The following is a 15,562-nucleotide window of genomic DNA, read 5'->3' on the forward strand; positions in this document are numbered from 1 at the left end:
TGCAGGAAATCACCAAAACAGGGAAGAAAAGAGGGAGAATACAACAGGAAATAGGTAGTCTCCACTCCCTCCGATAATGACAGCTACACTGACAACCGCAATAATGCTAAAACAAACCACAAGAACCTATGACACAGACCCGCGCAGTCTTTGCTGTGCACCGATGATACTCAGGAGAAGCGCAAAACATCGAAACGAGAGTGTTCAAAGAATTAAAAGCACACCAGATGTTGGGAACCCCTCAAGGAATAAACCGACACATTAAACATAATATCACCTCATGCACTGGAGTGCAATCACTGGTTCTCTCCGGGGAGCTGTTATACTATGTGTTGCTGCCACAGTTTAAATCTCAAGAACTAGAAACTAATGCGCCACAGACGGAGTTGGCCCACGCAAAGAGTACACTTGGGAGCTCCGGCTGGCTTCGGAGCTCAGTGAGGAAAAGCGAAAAACTGTCTCTGTATTTGTATTGAGTTCAAGAATCAACTCAGTGTGGTTGTATCTGATATCATTGGGGAGATAAACATCAAATCATTTTATGTAAGCTTACTGCCATCACTGCAGTAGTCAGTAAATCTGGCTTAAAGTGTCTGTCCTCACTGTTCACTGCCTGTTCTTCCCTAAAAATCACATATCTCTGCTGTGATGCAGCCAAATGATTCACACAGCATTAATAATAAGACAGATGCATCATTTAGATACAAGACAGGTGCCAAAAAGTCAGTGAGTTTCAAAGATGGTAAAATGAATGATCTTGCTATTACTGAAAAAAATCATCATAATTAGTAAAAGCTGCTTCAAAACATCATAAATGACATTATCAAAACAAACAATCATGAGCTTCGATGCATATTTATGACTTTACTGATGAGATAAACTGGAAACCACCTTCGTAGTTGTAGCCAAAGGAAGTTCCAAGTTTTTGTTGACGGTGTTGAATTTGTGTGATGAGGCAGTTAAGTTGAAAATGAAGAACAAATTACAATAATGTCATCTTTATAATGAATTGTAATTACTGCAATTATTATACTATCATTATTGTAAATACTGAATGTTTAGTATTCATGTGTTTAGAGGTATGATAATGAACTGTGTTGGGAAGTATTAAATTTCACTTTTATTATTTAGGGGAGATTTGATTGCTTAATATTGCAGCAGTGTTAATGCTAATCCTGCAAGAAACCTGTGGTAGATGTTTAAAGATGATCGTCAGGCCTTTATCGGACAGAGGACCTCAGTCTTGTCCATGATTTTTGTTGCACATGGTCTCTCATCTTTATCGTTGGATATTTATAATGGCATAAAGTGTCCAAACAAAAAATTGAAAAATCAAAAAATAAATTTCTGTTTGAATTACTACTCATAATAAAGTAATGAATAAAATTCTATTTGACTTGGTGGTGACAATTTAAGTTTTTAGGTTTTTTGTTTTACATTAATTATGTGTGGACTAGAGATCATCACATGACCTGGACCACTATATCAGAGTCTCCACCTCACAAAGCACATAAATAAAAAATAAACAAACCTGTACTTGCTGTCACAATCCGACCTTTACATTCCAAAAATATCTTTCTCTGTCATACAGCTTCAAAAGTTGCTAATAATCAGCAACAAGTAGTTAGCAAGATGCGACTCACTTACAACTATGACTTTCTACAACCAACTCCTTTCAGTAGCTCCATTACTGAAATCTACATTTGCTTGAATATCTGCAAGTGCTGCTTTTCCTGCCTTTATTCTTCTTCCTGCTCTTGAGACTAAATGTTAAAGGTGAGCTGTGCAAGTCCGGTTGTCCCCCTCCCCCCTGGCCATGTGCATTTGTTTTCAATGAAGTCGGCGGGAAGGCAATCCATGGAGCGGTCGTGGATAACGTTATCATAAATGTTTTACGATTTGTATACTTGTGTAGCCTTATCTGTTATAAACAACAGATTATGGATTACGGGGCATATTTGTGTGGTGGTGCCACCAAGATGAGATCTGGGACAACGGGTCGGAGGCGCTGATCCTGCAAGGTTGGTTTTCGGCCAAGAGACGCTAGGTGGAAGGCAGAGAGCCTCCATTCTCCCTCGTAACAAGTCATTTAACCATCACAATTACTTGGAAGCTGTTTAATTAAGGTAAAAATCTTGCATAGTGCCTCTTTAAGTGTTCAGGGGTGCCAGGAAAAAGGTTTTATGGAAAATCTGTCCATAATTTTTAGAAACAGCACTGCTATTAATACTAGTTTTGCTTAATTATTATAACAATAATAGATTGATTGGTTAAAAACTTAAAAGAAAATCACAGGCATCCAATTAGTTTTATGTTTGAAGGACATGTTAGCATCTTCAAAAGAAATCTCAAAGCAGACCAACAGATGAAATCTTATTATGTGGATCTTTCCTTTTGTAATTGCTTACTCTGAATTTTTGTAGTTGGAAATTAGCATCAGTTTTGTAGGAGCTTATGCAGGATTCATTGGGCGGATGGTGGCACTAATGGCTGTGCAAGCTCCACAATGAGACTCTGGAGCGGGAACGGGGTCAATTTATTCCAACTTAAAAGAAAATAGTGGTGTCTCTGAGCTGTTTGCTTGTCTCTGTCATTGTTCGCTCAAAGCCACTTAGGCTGTTGTTCAATCCATGTAGTGTGTCATTAGATGGGCAATTCAAATATCACATTTAACTTCAATACTGTTCACATCTTGGTTTGCCATCAACTATCCTCAAGGATCATTAGACACCCTTGACAATCTGATGGGATGATTGATCAAAGCAGAAATGTGTCATCCTGATTTTTAAAAATATAGTAGCATGCTGTCAGGTTAATGGCAATTTCACAGTTAGAGGATCCTCCAGATGTTATCAAGCCTCTACTGAGTATTTTTCCTCTTCTCGCTGTAAATCATGATGCGGTTCTATGAGGAATGTTTGTGGTTGAAAGACAAATTTGAGAATAACAAATAATCATTAGCTTGCAGGGACTTAAACGAGCTGCTTTCCTTATGTCATAGCATCTTTGCATCTTCATCAAAGTCCGTGTTGGATTTGGTGGAAAACAAAAAGGAGGAGCTTCCTTTTTTTTTCTTCAATAAAAAGAAGACAGACCCCATTAAGCATTTAATTCAACCAGGCCCAGGTGTGTGTGTGTGCAACACAACAGTTACACCATTTATGGACTGTCCAGTGTGCAGGTGGCAGGGAAACTTCTGGGGCACACCTGCCAGCTGATTCAACCATTAGACTACACAGCACACTGTCTATAGTCCCAGTCCCCAGAGGACGTCCCTCACCATGCAGGTGCAGGGTCGGAGAGGCCGTGATGGATTACTCCAAATTTAGCAATCCCTACCTCGAAAAAACTCTTTTATTGTTGTTGAATGAGACAACTGGATGCATATTTTCAATGCAATTGTAGTAACATTTGTGTTTGTGTTACAATATAAACTAAACTCAGAATGTTTTCAGCCTGAGAGCACGCCTTGGAGTCAAGTGAGGTGACTTTTTACACTGTTTTTACACTGGCCTCAAACATTATTTCATGATTCTGAATCTTGACACTGACATTGTAAAAATAGTTGGGAAGTGTTGTAAACTTTGCCTCCAAAAACACATGCAACCCAATCCAAAGAATGTGAAAGTGTGCAAAACTCAAAATGGATCAAAAATCCATTTAATACTTAAGAGACTCATTTTTTGGAAAATAGAATATAATTAATAACAAACTTGGTGTGCCTTTCCCCCCCGTGTGAATTAATATTAAGACATAAAACTTGAGAAAGAGGACTTTGATGCTTTTGTGTGCCTAAAAATACGACAATGACAAGATCATCATAAAAAACAAGTATTCTGGCAGACTGAGAGCCACTCCTGACTCTGCTGACGACTTTCTCCCAGCTCCATAACATGTGTCTTTCTCCCACTGAAAACACTCCAAGGCCACGAAGCTGCCACATTGCTTACAAGGCTTCACCCAGTGACCATTACACACCTAACCATAGTCTGACCACATCGTTTCAACGCTCGGTTACGTCCAAGCCAAAATAACACCCTCATGAAGATTTCATGGAAACGAGGAACAAAAGTCCTCATCTGCTCTGATCCCTGAAACTAAATACTACATCCAGCTTTAATTCTGAAAAAAATACATGAAAGCTTTATATAATTTATATTTAATCCATGCAAGACAAAAACTGTAAGGTGGCCATATTACAGAGAAAAGTGTGATAAATGCTGGTATTTTTCTGCACTGGAAAATTTGCCATGATTTAAAAAAAAGAAAGAAAGAAAGAAATTAAAAAACACAGACGATAATCTTTTTCGCTATGTAACAATACTAATTTGTCACGGCTGAAAATGAATACCATAAACTTCACATACAGCTGGAATTTATGGAGGAATATAAATAGAGGGTATTCTATTAATGTTCTTAGAGGAATGCTTAGGCCTGGTGATATCTTCCATGAGATTCATCAATGTTAGTGGTTATTGTCCAGACCCCCCAGGGTTGTAATCCTTTATCCTTGCCATCTCAGTCAACTGCATTATTTAGTTAAGAAGATGTAATTGTGTTCACTTCACACAGTCAGCCAGACTCCAAGCTGAAGCAACACAGACACACACATCCTCTATTAAGTGAGTTTACACATGTAATGGCTCAGTGTGTTTAAGTTATAGATTAGGGGAGAAAAAGGAGATGCAATGAAATGACTCCCTTCCTTTTCTGATAGATACAACTATTACATGTTTACTCCTGAGATGACTGGGTATTAGTGTAAATCCTTTGTTTATCATGTATGGTATCCTTTGTTTGTCTGTGTAGTTCATCATGTGGCAAACTACAAAGATGAGACATGTGCACTGTTCCAATACCAAACCAGATGTTGACTTATCTGATCTAGATTGATCTTTTCTTTAAAACGCACATGATCCAAAAACATAAATCAGCACAGAAGAAAAGGGTTTAAATACAACACAAAACCATTTGCATTTGATTTAGTTCACATGGAAATGATTCATTTAGCGCTTTGAGAAGCATTTACACTCTGCTGTACTGGTTGGTGTTGTGCAGCTTTTTGTTGTTGTTGTTATTTTTTATGCCCATCATCTCAGCAGATTCAGAGTGGTGTATTTATCCCAGCCCGTAAACAAACTAATCATTACCCAGCAACGTGAGGAGAGCGTTTTGTCTTGGTAATATATGATACCAGGTGAGGCTGCGTGTCTTGACAGGTCGCCATTTTCGGGCCACTAATTTGGTCTCTTCGTGGCAGCAGTGGCAACTCCCAGCACAGCAGCAGGACAATTATATCCAGGTGCAAGGATTTGATTCAACAAATTCAAGGTGGATCATTCCAGCTTGCAACGGGCCCACCGCCTCCCCCCCTCCTCGCTCCACCCCCCACCTTTTGCGGCGTTGTCTCTCTTCTGGGCCAGCTTGGAACAGATGCCCTTGAAAAATCTCCCGCCCTCACATGTGACTGAGAACCTTGACAAAAAGCTGAAGCACTTCCAGAAACTTGAAAGTCATGAACCATGTTGTATATTATAATAATTGGAGTGGCAGCAACTGGAAACATTCCCCTGAATATTCCAGAAGATAATGGGACATGCTAATGAGCGTGGAATCAAGCCAATCAAAAAAATGAGAGCGGAGGAAGATGGAGGGGTGGAGATGGGAAGGTGCCCAAAAAGACAAAAAAGAAAAAAAAAACCCAACAACAAAACAAAACAAAACACCAACCACCACCAAGTAGACCGTGTGGGGTGGGTGGATGTAATGTATGTGTGCTCTGTCTTCTTGGAACGGCGGCACGGTTGAGTGTAGAAAAAAAACACTTGTGTACAGTCGGCCTGTCAGAACTGTTGATGCACATTTGGGGAAGTATGATTTGGGAGCTCGCACCTGGAGGACTGTGGGATTTCATGCTATGCTGCTATGCCAAAGCACTCAAGCAATGCCATGCTCAGCTCAGAGCTTATTTCTCTAGTTGCCACACATAAAACACAACAGAGGGCCCATTAATATACCTACACTTTTTTCTAGTGAAATTGTATTAAATTTATATACGGTGCATCTCAGCTTATTTCTAGGGAATGTTGTTTGGCATCTAAACCATAAAGAGTTTGGTTTATGTTACTGATTGTTTTTAATACTGGAATGCTAATAGTATCCAGAATGGAAATTTATAACACATCTGTGTGTAAGTTTTATCCAAGTGTAACTTATGTTAAATTAAATTAAATTAAAAGGAATCTGTAACTGCTTGATGATTTATTAGTGTAGATGAGGTCTTAATTTCCTATAAATTATAATTACTGCCTTAAAGGAGCTTATAGCGCAGCATCTTATTAAAAATGCTGGACTGCATCCTCGCCATAGAGCGAACTCTGTCATCAGTGACACACTACATCTCAATCCTGCGGACAGCTGATTGGATTTACTCAAAACTTGGGCTGGAGAAAGTCTCACGCTGAGAGTAAAATTGACTTAGGCCTGCATTCAGAGAGAAAGATGAAGGGCATCCAGTCTTATCATTCTCCATCCCATGTCTCCCTGCAGCCCCCAATACTTTCCATGTGTTATTTCAGTGTGTGCCCAAGAATTTTCTACATGTGATGTCAACATCAAGCCAGGACCCAAAGTCAAGGGTTGAATCAGAAGTGCTGCCAGCATTTTATGGCTTTGGAATCCGTGTTCGGATTGTTCAGCGAATGAAAGATCACTAGGGGAGATAGATGCCAGAAAGCTAAGGAAATGGTGTAAATAGAGATGTAGCTTAATGTTTGTGTGAAAAAGTGGGCCGAGATAGTCGAGATAAGAACCCCCCACTGCTTTTTTGTAACAACAACACCCCCTTAATGTCAGAATGAAACGAGTTTCTAAATACATAACGATTTATCTTAATAAACTAACCCGGTTCTGACGTTTTACAGCACGGAGACTCACATTTTATTGCTTGTAACACTTGAGTTTTATTTGATAAACCTTAACAAAATCTGTGTAAGTGTAATGTATAAAAATGCAGACAGTGTAACCAGGGGGCTGTGTATAATTTCATTCCCACTGCATCCTCACCGGGGTGCTGGTTCTCAGACTTCAGCCAGAACACAAGCCTTTATTTGATTTAGGGAACTCCCCCTCTCATGTGCCTCCTCTGCTCATAAGGTGTCCCAGTATGGAATGTCTGCATTATTACACTGCTGACAGAGATTGATGCTTCTCCAAACCATCTGCACATGCAACAATCCTCAACTTGAATGAACTTAATTGCAGTAGAAGGAAAAAAGAAAAAGAAAAGAAAGAGAAAAAAAAAACATTTTTAAGGGTTGGAAAATATAAAGAATGATAGTTTTAACTTTGGATGTCTCTGCCTGTTTGAAACATATGTTAGAAAAAAAAGACGTTTTTTTTTTTAATGGCTGTTTGAGATTGTACTCAAACACCATCAGCAAAAACATCAGAAATGAGTGATTTATTGAAGCGCAGCACGTGGGCCATGAGGCTGGTTGGGTTGTCACAGAGTGATGTAACTTTGAAATTATTTATGAGTCAACAGCAAATCAGTCAGATGGAAATAGGCTGAACGGTCGTCCTGCTGCATCCATATATCCTACCTCCACAGTGTATATGTCAGGACATTTGGATGTTTTTGCAATCCCCTATATATTAATACAAGACATAAGCAGGTGTGTTATGTGTCGTCCGCTCTTAAAGGATCAGAAAAGAAAAGCTGGAGTGTATCCACATAGAGCATCGACCTGTAACCCAGTGGGATAAACTGTTCAAACCTTACAGTTGTTTAACAAGGGCGAGGGATCAAAACACTAATCCCCCCCTCACACTCCCTTTGGTTATAATTAACTTGCGGTGCCTGATGCTAACACTATTTTAAAGATGTGTTTCTATGGACTCTAATCCTGATTCAGTCTCACTTCCTGTGTAAAGCACAAAGGGAGGAAAAAAGAAGAGGCTGTCTCAGTACTTTTTGTGTTCACTCTCCTCATACTTTGTATTTTACATTATCAGCTGAGTACCTAATACCACAGACTATTATGACTGGACTATGTTTGTGAAATCAGAGAGAAAGGTCTCTTGGATTTCATTCACAAAGTGCTGGCAGGTGACATTTTCATATCCATAAAGTAGATGAGCGCAACCAGCAAATGATCTGTTTATTCAACTTTTAACCCAAAGTATTATTGGCAACTAACTGTGGAAAAACGTATACAAAGCGCCAAAACATTTTAATGTGATGTTTTACTCGGCTTTACCACCTCGGTTCATCATTTTGTACTTTTGAAAGAAAAACTAAATCCCCAATCACATAAATCAAAACATAAACAAAGCCGGTGGTGCAGCTTCGACAGTGAGACTCGGTTACAGAGTGCGGTTTTAAGCATGAGCCAATTATTTTGTGAAAAGAAAATACAAACAAGCAGGAGGAGAGACTTTTAAAGAATGTATTTAAACAATTTGCAGAAATAGCTGCTTTCAAACAGCCGTTCCACTCGCCATTAGGTAGCAACATGCCGCCATTTATCTGTTTGATGACGACGGGGCCGCGGTTTTTTCTGTGAAGCGATGACAGATGGATACTTGCGTCGCATAAGTTTGGAAACAACCTTTAAGGAGAAGTTCAGCTGGACGCTCTTTAAAAGGACTTATCAACACTTGTCCATTAGACACAAACCACTGCTGTGGATGGCTTTATACCAAATGGCTGGGTGCAGATTCAATGCATGGTGGGAAAGGGGGTCAGAAGTTAAAAAAAGTGGTTGCAGACAAATCATGTGACAAATACCACTATAGTTCTGCTATTTGCTTGGCTCTGAGTAAACAAATCACTGGTTGTGTACTGACACAATAATCATCTATTAATAAGCTATGTAAAAGTTTACAACAGGCTGCTACAGAGTCTTGCCACAGAAGATCTGTCTTGAACGTTTGCAGCCACTGCAGACTTTCAACATTCATTTCTAAGTTGCAAAAGCTGCTGACAAGTTCCCAGTGAGCCATAAACCACCAGTGCTACATAACTTGTGCAATGCGAACATTGCTTCTGGAGCACAGAGGACAGCTACGTACATGTAAAACCCACATCAGAACGACACACACTTTCTTCTACATTTTAGCTCCATTCCTACATGCTATTTATTTTTTATTGTTTGCAAAGTTCAGTTGCTAGGAGGTTAAAGCCTCGCTGTTTTTCAGCTCTTGATCTTCTGCAGAAACTTGACCTTTTGCGAGTGCTTACATTTTATTTGCCCTTTCGGTGGACTGTACAGTGGTTTTTACCAGGACTCAGTAAGGCTGTTCACACACACTCCAAGTGGTCATGTTATTAGAAAGCAACAGAGATTGAGTTAGATTGCGCTTGGCAACAAATAAATGGCCTTCCAAAAAAGAGTCAGAGTGATTCATCACAGACAAACAGAACAATACTTTCTCACTTGCAGCGACACATTTGGAAATAAGTCTTTATTAATGCAGCATTCATTATTCAAACACATTCCACCCTGACAATGAAGTGTTTCCATATGAGGACATTAAACATCATGTCGTGTCTCCTCCTACACAATGACCTTACCTCAACCAAGACATAATCCCCTGACAGGGCGAGCACTGAAAGTAGCTTTGTTGCCGTCATTCATTTAAAAAGAAAAAAAAAATCCATTAACACCAACTATGTCACGCTGTGGAGGCAACAATGACACAACAAATACAGGTACACTGCAAAAACACAGTCAGTAAAATAAACTTGTTCTAATGTTTCCTGCTCACGATACAAAACATTAAAATCTTGGAATTTTACATGAAGAACATTTCTTAATACATCTTCCTGCAAAAAGTGGCAGTGTGAGCTGTTTTGGCTGCAGTTATGGTGTAATTTCCATTGCAGGTGGAAACACCAATTAGTGATTAATTGAAGGGGCTGGAAAAATAATGAACGGCAAACACCTGGACCAAGCAAATTTGGGCCAATCATTATCAATCAAACAATGAGTGAGCAACGGGCAATTGCAATTAATGGGATACATGCGCCTTACAACGTCGGCAATGTGTGACATTTTATTTAGGAATTATTATTTAGCAAACAAATTGAATTATCACAGTAGCAACTGTCAAACGTTTAGTCCCTCATTTGAAATAGATGGATTTCTTTGCCTGGCAGGATGTTAACAGAAAGCAGCACAGAATCAATACAGGAGAATGTGATCCAACCTCTCTGTTACAACATTTCATTTTAATTACAAAATAGACCTTTCATCAGTTTAAAGTGGTTGCAATATCTTCCAACATCTTGACATTTCTGTCCTTTAAACTCAACGTCGAAGCAAAAAACGTGCCTGCTATGGCTTTAATAGTGTCACAGAGTTGATTTCAACACGGAGCAGAGAGGTCACCGCAGCTTCTGGAAGAGATGTGACCCTGTTACCTCGCCGATTTTCATCCATTCACACCAAAACCACGTCGTGTCACTCAGTTCGCAGTGATATCAGAGTCACAGACTTCAGATCGAACCGTGAGATACTTACGGGAGACAGCTGCTGCTGCTTCTGCTGCAGCACACAGGTCACACCATGTGTTACATTGGGGGAAACTGCTGGGTAGGATTTGGTACAGCTCACTTAGCTACTCATTGTTTAGCAGCTCTTATTGACTGAAAAGGTGGAATTTACTTTTGACAGGCAATTGCAAACAGGATTTAAGAATATTGTCATTGTCATTCTTATTCTTATTATTCTTATTATTATCAGTTATGGTGTATGTCCCCAGTTTCCTCTGAATTCCTTCCTCACAGGTAACACAGACGTTTTGATTTATCTTCTGGCAACATTGAGTAGCTAATATTCTTTGCTTACTAGGGTTCAACACTTGCAGCACACAGTCATACAAACACACACACACACACACACACACGGACACATTCAGCTTCCAGGTCTTTCTTGGCTCCCATCAGCAGTTAAGTTGCATTTCCACCTGTGTCCTGCTGATGCAGCTGGTGAAAAATATTCCATGCCAGACGTACTGTTATGATGATACCTTACATACCACATTTCTGTTTGCCAGGTTTTTACTTTTAATCGCCCTCTTTCTGTGATGCCAGTGTAATTATAAATGACTGCATGCTGCAGAGAAGTGGAAGGTATTAAGGTGTGATGGAAACGTTGCATCAGTACGTTTCAACGGGCAGCCGTTGATTTGTTGTTAAGGCTGAGATGCGATGTGGATATCTACCGCACCGGCTACAAGATGTCAGAATAGCTTTCGGTGAGAGTGTATGTTTCTGTGTGTCGACATGTTTCATTTGAGTTGGAACATTTTCCTACAGGGTTTCAGGTTTTGGCTTGATGACTACCACAGCTTTATCCCACTCTGAGTAGGCCCGATGTCAGAAACGCTTCAATAATAAGGAATGGAAAAATATCTAGCATAGCACACACGGCTATGGTGTGCACTGGACTCTGGTGATGGATGTGCTTTCATTATCAGACTCAAAGCCAAAACAATTGCAAAGCACCAAATGTTTGCAGGAGAGAACATGTTGATATTAACAGAGGACTGAAAATAGCTGCAACTGCAACTAACCAGGGGAATTATGATTCCACTTAGTTTCATTGCACACATTTTTTTAAACAGGAAAGATTTACTCATGAGGAAAGAGGGAGGTGGGAAGGGGGGTGAAATCCAGTTCTATTTAAAATATCTGCACTCAGAGCACCAGGCAAGCAAAACAACCTGTATTTATTACCGCTTGTCTCAGAAAAATATTTGAGCAGCAGCCCAACAGGAAGACAATGGTGAATTTAAGGCAACCTATTGATAAAGTGGTTGTGCAAAGGGTACTGAGTTCAAATCAAATTTTCTGACATTCTGTTAATGTGGACAAATGGACAAATATGGTTTGATGTGAAAATATTCACCCACTGACCTGGGTTTTAAAAAACAAACATATTTTTTTTTATGTTTTTAACTATTTGCATCAGCAGCCGCCCTGATCTTTTAACCACAGGAAGTTTGTAAAGACGTGCAGCAGAAACTCCCGGACTTAAACCGAGCACAACTTGGACAGTACCATACGTAGATAAAAATAAAATAATATAATTAAAATCTGTAGGAAAAAGAGGTTATAAGTTGGTCTAGAAATCTTTCCTTCCCTTGATAATGTACTATTTTTGCACTGGACGAGATAGTAGGATCTAGGCTTTTAAAGAGTCCATATAACAAACAGCAGAAAATAATTTTGGTCTGGCATCAGTTTAAAACATTATACATAAACAATACTGAATAGATGAATTAAGACTTATTCCATCCGTGTGAATACAATCAGTTCTCATCTTAATGTCATGAAAAACAATTGAGTTCACATGGCTTCAGCCATTTTTCCCCCCACACGCTACTTCACGATACACTTTGACAAAGACATTGCGATGTGAAATGGATCAGCAGAAATCTGTCAGCGATTATCTTTGGCTGGTCATCCTCCTTGTTGTTGCGAAATAAGGAGTCATTATCAGACTCATCGGATAAACAGATGTCGACAAGCTGCTCTGTAAGTGAGAAGGTCCTCTCCATTGAACAGTACATTAACGCACCATATGTAACGCTTTTTTTTTTTTACACAGAAAATCAAAATGTGAGCTGATTTGAGTCAGGTTGATGATTTGATTAAATCGGCTCTAGTTTGTGCCCTCTATAAGAAACCAGTGTTGCGTGCAAAATTAGAAACAGAAGATGATGTTTAACTGATTGCCAGGTCTTTTTTGTTTGCTGTTTACTAGTGTTTTTGATTCTCTAAGGAAACAATGTGTTTACTCTTTTTAGAACATTACACTGAAATTTTATTTTCAGTGTAATGTTCCTTTGAGGAAAAAAAAAGTGTAATTTCAGGAACAGGGATTGGTCCTTTAATTAATTGGCAGTAAAGGGGTTAAACAAAATGGATTTTTTTTTTTTTACCGGAAGCTCATCGTTGATGGTTCCGTTTCCTGGATGTAAGGCTGGGTCTGCCATCATTTAAACACTAGCCCCGCCCTCTCGCCTCCTAACCCCGCCTCCTCCGCGGTGCCCTGAGCGAAGCCACTTAACCACCACAGTGCGTCTGTGTGACGCAGGTGTGCCAAAACACCGACGTCACTTCACGTTCACCTGATTTTTTTTTTTCAGCCTCAGACATTGTGTGTGTGTGTTAATGTGTTTTTGTGTGTTTCCAGAGGCCTGGTGTGTGCAGCAGTCTCACCCTGCACGGCGCGCGGAGCTAATTGGAGTGGCCTCATTTAGCAACACGTCAAGAAAGGACGCGACAACACCGCGTCAGCGCTGCCACAAATCTCCTGCATGCTCTGAACCTAATAGCATGTCAGAGACCACAACTGATGCAACCAGAGGTCACCGGGAGCCGATGTTTCACTATAACGAACCCTCTTCCCCACCCCGGCACTGAGACTAATGCCCCAATCAGAGATGTGGTTAAGTAAGAAGAGAAACTGTGAACTATCATCACAAAGCAGACAAACACCAAAACAGCCCGAGCACAGATGATTTAAAAAAAAAAAAAAAAGAAAAAGAAAAGAAAGAAGAAAAAAAAGATCATTTGTGGTTTGTCTTTCCATACATCTCACAATGGCAGAGATGGTCCATTTCTAAAGATGGATGAACTCTATTTCGCAGATAAAACGGTGAGTTGCACCAGTGCAGATCTGGTCCCAGTGGACTACACATGTGGAGGCCCCTGTGAGCCAAGACAACACGCCTGTAACAGCCAGTGTTGTTTGCAAATAATAAAGACTTAAAGTTCAAATAGTGGATAATAATTCAGGATATATGCTCAGTCAAATCTATAGTGTTTTTTAAGGGCGTTTGGTTTTGGAACAGACGATTTAATTATAGTCTAAGTGTTTAAAGACACGTCTGCTGTGGTAATTACATATATAGAATTTAAACAATTGTGTATTCCTTTTACTGTCTGTCCTCGGGATCTCCATCTTTTTTTTTCTCACGCCCCCTCCTTAAAAAAGTAAAACAATCAAAAAGTCACATTTCAAAAGAACCAACTCCACTCCCTACGAGAGAAGATTATAAACCATCTTCTATAAAAATCAATGTCTGGATTATCCTTCTATGCAAACTTAGACGTTCACTGTGGGATGGATTGCTCCATTACCCAGACTCTGGCAATGAAATCGTTTTATGGCTGCAAATACGACAGGCTTTCTTGGAGGCGTTTTTGAAAAAAAAAAAAAAAGTCTGCATGCCAATAAACTAAAGTGGCCTTGACTTGAATTTGACCTTTTTGCATTAGGACTCTTAAGCTCAGCAGATGGAGACTGTAGGATGCCATTTTTGCAAGGTATTTTCATGACTTGCAACTTGGGGGTGTAGTGCCTCTGATGTTTTTTAAACTTTGGAGCAGTTAAAAATAGATATCACATGTCCCCCTCTCTCTCTCCCTCTCTCTTTCCTTCTGCCACTCTCCCTCTCTCTCTATCTTGCATACAGGATCACTTTGCCGGAAACCTAATAGTTAAACCCAACTGCAAATGTTTAACTTATCGATTTAGTTCTCAGTGAGTGACGGCAGCTGGGCGTGGAGATCAGAGTGCTGGCAAAAGCATGGGCACCTCATCATCCATCGAGGGGCACGGATTACAGCTTTTTCCTAATCTTGGGTTATATACTCCACGTGTCAGCTCTAAAAAATAATAGTACAAATAAATAAATAAACGAGAAGAAAAATAGTCCCAGTTATGTGCACAGTTAATGACGAGGCCACGTGCAATGTGGCTCTGAAGCTCACCAGGTCCAAAAAGTCATTAAGAGAAACCAGAACTTATAAAACACAGCCACTGCATGAAAAAAACAAGTGTGTTTTTAGTTTTCCCCATTATACTACAGCTCATATCCATTTACTCCTGTGCTGAACACCCATGTTGCAACAGAAACACTCCTGACTTAAAAAAAAAATGCTGAAAGCAAACATGAAGAGGAAGAACTGGAGATCTGCTCTGTCTGTTATCTGATGCGCAGATGAGCTGCAGTGTCTACCTTGGTAACACAAACGTCAGGCTCGGTTTACTGGCCACAAGTGCTGCCGATAAATATTCATGACGCTGGCGCCTGCGCTTTCCCCATATCTGAGTGTTTGTCATTTCCCAAGACTTGAGCGTAAATACATTTAAAGTGGATGTTGTTGGGTTTTTTTTTTTTCCTCCCTCTCTTCCTCCTCCTCCTCCCCCTCTTCTCCTCCTATTTGAGCTGGAGTCAGCATCAGCTCCACGGGCTGCCTGAGAGAGGAGACGCGCTGCAGCCTGTCGTCGACTCTTCTTTTTACGAGCATTTTATTTTCGACGCCGTGTGTAGGCTCAGTGTAAACTAATACGACGGAGGCATTAAGTGGAAATTAAACAGCATAGTCGAGCTTCGTGCTTTGCATTCAGTTGTGGTGGCGCGTAAAAGGCGCACCGTCTGGCTGCTGCTCTGCCTTAAAGCTGCTTGTTCCTCTCCTCAGCAAAAAACAACAACAACAAAAAAACAGAATGAGAGAAGAAAAAAAACATATGCAAGGAAATAA

This window comes from Trachurus japonicus, chromosome 20 (genome assembly GCF_045865225.1).
Source record: "Trachurus japonicus isolate A0001 chromosome 20, Traja_1.0".
Classification (NCBI taxonomy): domain Eukaryota; kingdom Metazoa; phylum Chordata; class Actinopteri; order Carangiformes; family Carangidae; genus Trachurus; species Trachurus japonicus.